The following is a 5148-nucleotide window of genomic DNA, read 5'->3' as shown; positions in this document are numbered from 1 at the left end:
GTGGTGCCTTGGGTATTAGCCTATATAGCTGATTATTATTATCTCTAAAAAACAACCGTTCATTTTAAGACAACTATTGTGATCAAGGCTTAATAAGGATGTCACATTTGCGTGAATTTCGGTGTTTTTTAGGTCAAATTTGGTAAGCTTGTATCTCTTAAACGGTACATTTTAGGACCATGGTTAATTAGACATTTTCAATTCGTATTGACCCATTGAACACATAATAAAAGTTCGGAACTCTTATCCGTAACAGCCTGTAGAAAAGCCAATTGGGATAATATATCCCTCGAAAACGGTTTTTTGTGTTACCGTGCTTTAAATGTTGCGCTTACTATAGAAAATGAGCGTTCATTATTTTAAACAGTTTTATTCAATAATTGTTTTTACATATTATTCATTACATCCTTCTTCGAGTACTGTGTCCTCGTCCATCTCTTCATTTGTTTGTCCTGGAAATAATTATGGGATGCACATATATTACTATAGGGAACCATACTTGTTAACAATGTATTTGGTGTATCCAAATTACCAAAAATGTAGGCTAAAAAGTGACTAAATGAAATATATGCTTCTTATAAAAACAGCTTTTATTTTATGCTTAACAAAATGGAATAAACTTTACTTTTAAAAAATTTCAACGCTATTTTAAACGTTTCGAAATAGTTTCAAAGCGGTCTTATGTGGGACGGCATTTGTTTTTGGAAAATGTAACTTACGTGAAATTTCCTGTGGCTGTGGTTGTGGTTCGAGATTTTCTCCTGTTTTTGGTTCGTCGTCCTTTGGTTGTTGGCAATTATTCTGTAAATGGCCGGGTCGACGGCAGAAATAACACCTTTTCCCGTTCATACCTCTTCTGCCCCCTCTTCTGCCCCCTCTTCTGCCCCCTCTTCTGCCCCCTCTTCTGCCCCCTCTTCTGCCCCCTCTTCTGCCCCCTCTTCTGCCCCCTCTTCTGCCCCCTCTTCTGCCCCCTCTTCTGCCCCCTCTTCTGCCCCCTCTTCTGCCCCCTCTTCTGCCCCCTCTTCTGCCCCCTCTTCTGCCCCCTCTTCTGCCCCCTCTTCTGCCCCCTCTTCTGCCCCCTTTTATTATATTAATTACAGATTTTTCAATGAAAAAGTTGTCCATGGTTGTTTGACGTTATAATTTAATTTACGTATTGTTTGATGTTATATAGTTTCCGGATAAAACCGAAAAAAACGTCTGGGGGTTGAAATGTGGAAAGAAATGAAAGGTCATATTGGAGATAATATTTGAACGTTATCAAATATTTTATTTGCGTTTTTCTCGAGATGGTTTTTTTATTTGAGAGATTTAGCGAACGGCCTGGAAGCTTCAAAAGCGACGTTGAGAGCAGTGTCATTGTTGACTTTTTGTTTTCCACGTGTATTTTTAGCCGTTGGAGTTTTATACCGTTCGCTGAATATCTCTAATAACAGCATCAAATTATTTTATTGTTTTTATATTTTTAATCACGTTTTTTTTAACAAACATTGGCTTACAGCTTATCTAATCAGCGTCCAATCACACAACATGACTTTATTTATTATGGTAAATAGAAGTGTTGGATAAGAAGACTATATTGCGTGGGCGCGGATGAAGTATCTTAGTTTATTTTCAGCATCTTGTAGAGTATCTTATTCGTATTTATCGTTCGCGCGTTCTTTCATCGATTGAAATAGTAAGTTGATAAAGTTTTATTTTATTATATTTTAATATACTTATTTATTTTCAATCTGGTGTTGAAAATATTATTTTTACATTTAAAAGTGTATATTAGTAGCGTTAGTGTCCATTTTCTGTTGGGGAATACCGTAAGTTTATAATATTAATATAAGTATGACACTTCTTATTCTTAAAATGTAAAACATTTACTGAGATCTAGTCGCTTGGGGCGTTTTTCTTTCCGTGATGACGTCACTCCGTGAATAACTCAGTAAAATATTTCCCTAAGATACATACTTAATTAAAATATTATAAAGTTATGGTAATACAGTATGTACCATTTTCGTTGAATTGCGAATGCGTGAGCTGCGTTATGATTCATTACAAGTACTAGGCAAGGCGCTTTTTATTTAAAAATGGCCGATATAATAGTTCTAGCATAGAACCACTGATACATACAACGGTTCAGTTAAAATTAGGAACTCGCCTTAAGCGGAAGAGATAAGATAGTGTTATGTTTTCTTGGAATTTAGGGTGTATTGGCCAGTGATGGTCATTTTTGAGCAGTTTTTGAGCGCTAATGTAAAAAAGACATTTAAAAGAATCGTTTCTTTTAAATGGCTTTTTAAATTTAAAAGGACATATGTTTAATTAAAACGTGTTAACGGTTTTTGGAGTTTTGTTTAGTTTTAATGCACTTTTTATTTCTGCTGATTAATTTTTTTTATAGGGATGTCTATGGGAAAATTAAAGTTCGACCTAGTTAATAACCCGTGGGCTGTTTTACAAAGAGTTGTGGGTCATCGTTCTAATGAATGGCCTTTTCCTTTGGCCTCATTATTTTTCAAGAAATCATTAGAATTTCAAAATCAAATTAATATGGTTGCGGCGTTCGGCTATTTAAATGGAGTTCCAAGTTATATGATAGTTAACGCCTTGAAATTCAATTGTGGTGTTCTTCCTTACCGTGATCCTCTTCAAACAATAGAACATTTATACAAATTGTGGGAAGAATGTCCGGAAACCAGTACTTTAATTGGTAGTTTTTCATTGGAGAAAAACGCATACTGTTTTGTCGATGGAATTAAGTAAGGATATGGGTGATACTTTTTAATGTTTATTTTTAGTTTATTTTATTTATTAAATTTAATCGATTTGGTTTTTATGCTAAAAGTACTATATGAAATTTAAAATATTTCCTTATTTAGCAGTGTCTGTTTTAACGTAAATAGTTCGGTATTTTGAAATGTTATCCATTGGTATTATCTTAAAAAATACGTGGTGTAGATTATTGTCTTCGGTTTAGAAATCTTGTATTTTGTTTTTTTTTAAATGGGCTAACGTTTTACATTTTATACAGTAGGTGCAGTATTTGTTAGTTGGTTTATGGGTTTTTATTGCCTGGTGTGCCTTTTGACAGTTTTCTAATCACAAAAGTCAATTTGTTCTATTTTTTTATAATATCATTCGTAATACTTTTCTCGTTCATTATTACGATTTGATTTATGAAGACGGTTCTTTTAGATTAATTTTATAATGTATATATTTAGGATGACACCTCTTCAAATTGACGAAATGAAAGCGTTATTAGGGATAAGGGCGCAAATTCCCAATTCTTCCCCAAAAAAGTAATTGTTACCTGCTATATTCACCTCGATTTTAACCTCGACGTCCTTTATAAAAAAATTTCAAGTGTGGTATCAATTTGGTTATTATTTTTTTGTTTTTTATAATGTGTAGTTTGCCTGAAGTAATTGCTATTACTGACGACGGAGAATATGTTAGTTCAGCCGATGACGAAATGTTGTCACAGAGTCTTGAGGTTTTTGAGCAAGACGAAGTGATAAAAAACCTTCTTGCGGAACTAGTGTAAGTGCTTTCTTGATTAATTTCATTGGCTATAATTTCATTAGTCAAAAAACTCTTTTCGGGAGGAAGTGTTTGGTTTCTGGTTTTGCTAATGTTAAGAATTAGATACATAAATTTATTGACAATTACTTATGTTATCACCAAGCTTGCGTTTAGTAATTGGTTTTATTTTCAATCTCCGTGTTTGTAGTTTGAAAGTTGGCCAAATCAAGGTGAGCGTTAACGGACGAATTTGTGGTTGGGTTGGTTTTGGATGTTCTTTTCGTTAACGCTCATCGTCACGACGGTTTCAACTCGGTTTTATTGGAAATTTTGTTATTGTAATGTCGGAATGTTGAGTTTGTGTGATGGCGGTGGTAGGTGTTGGGTTTTTTGTTTGCGTTTTGTATGTATGGGTGCCTTCTCTCCTACTTCTTCTTATTGACTTGTGATGAAACGAGTGCTGAGGGTTACGGTAAACGTCTCAATGTCCAAATGGCAGGGTTTAACCAATTGTTTACGGTAGGCCTATTCGTCTTAGGATCAATTTGCGGCACAGAACCACCGACACTTATTACGCTTCATCGAAAATTAGACCTTCAGTTTTATCGGAAACGTATATTTTTAATTAAGAGTATTAAATTTTGGCTTTTATTTCAATAGAACAAGATTACGTGTACAATTTAAATTATTGCATTGAATAAATTTCAATGTAGCGTCTGCTCTATTGATTATAAACAATTTTCTGCCCAGGTTTCGAACTTGGGCCGTTCTGTTTGGCTAGAGAATATTCTATCAAAAATATTTTCGTTAAAGGGTTTTTAAATTTTACCGAACGGGTTTTTTGTTATCAGTCGTATACTTTTATCTATTGTGCGTTTAGCGTATTTAAATTCTGGCGTAATGGATTTATAACGATAATTTCGAGTTGCGTACATCGGGCTCTTACTTGTAATTTAATTTGGTTGAAGCTGGGTTTTTACTATTTCGTAATTTATTTGAAACGTTTTCTTGACGGATTAAAATGTTTGATGCAGTTCATCAATTGGGTTTGTTTGTTTTTATTTATAAAGAGCTAACTAATCCGTCTACGGTGTTTTGTTTTTCCTTTCACATGTTTTCAACTTAGGGTTTATATATTTTGATTTCAATTTTACCTTGTCTTTCGAATTGTTTTGTGTATCAGTCATGGCCTTTTATTATTTTTGTTTTGTTTTTAGAAATATCGTTGAAAAAGAAGTTGGCAATGTACAGTAGTGATGGACCTGTCACAAAATATTTTTGATAATTAAATTATAAAATAAAGATGTTTGTTAATTGCTTTTGTAGAGTATCTTTTATGAAATGGTTTATTTTTGGAGCAAACTTAGTGTCATTTTTTTAGGTATTAATTTATTCCTTGATTGCGTTATAATATTTGTCTATTCGTTAATATAGAGGCCTGTTCGATTGCGTCTGTTGTGTTCGTGTTATGATGGTTGTGCATGTTCAGTCTGTTGTGTTTATATGGGCGTTTTCTCTCCAACTTCTTCTTAATGACTTTGGGACGGACCGAGTGCTGAGTGTAATGCTACCTCTCAACGTCCAATGGCAGGGTTTCCACCAGTTGTACACGGTATTCGTCTTAGTATCATTTTG

The 5148-nt window shown here is 33.9% G+C and overlaps 1 long non-coding RNA gene across 1 annotated transcript; it reads right to left on the bottom strand.

Moving 5' to 3' along the window:
* Positions 1-410: 410 nt before the first annotated feature.
* LOC149921059 (uncharacterized) lies at positions 411-2113 on the bottom strand. The gene is made up of 3 exons (XR_016477185.1): positions 2001-2113; positions 720-835; positions 411-452 (listed from the first exon to the last, which is right to left on the bottom strand). It is a non-coding gene; the product is annotated as an uncharacterized LOC149921059 (long non-coding RNA).
* Positions 2114-5148: the final 3035 nt, after the last annotated feature.

The sequence above is a fragment of the Leiobunum rupestre genome, chromosome 11 (assembly GCF_980474605.1).
Source record: "Leiobunum rupestre chromosome 11, qqLeiRupe1.1.hap1, whole genome shotgun sequence".
NCBI classification, from domain to species: domain Eukaryota; kingdom Metazoa; phylum Arthropoda; class Arachnida; order Opiliones; family Sclerosomatidae; genus Leiobunum; species Leiobunum rupestre.
This window is presented reverse-complemented; position numbering and strand designations above follow the sequence as displayed.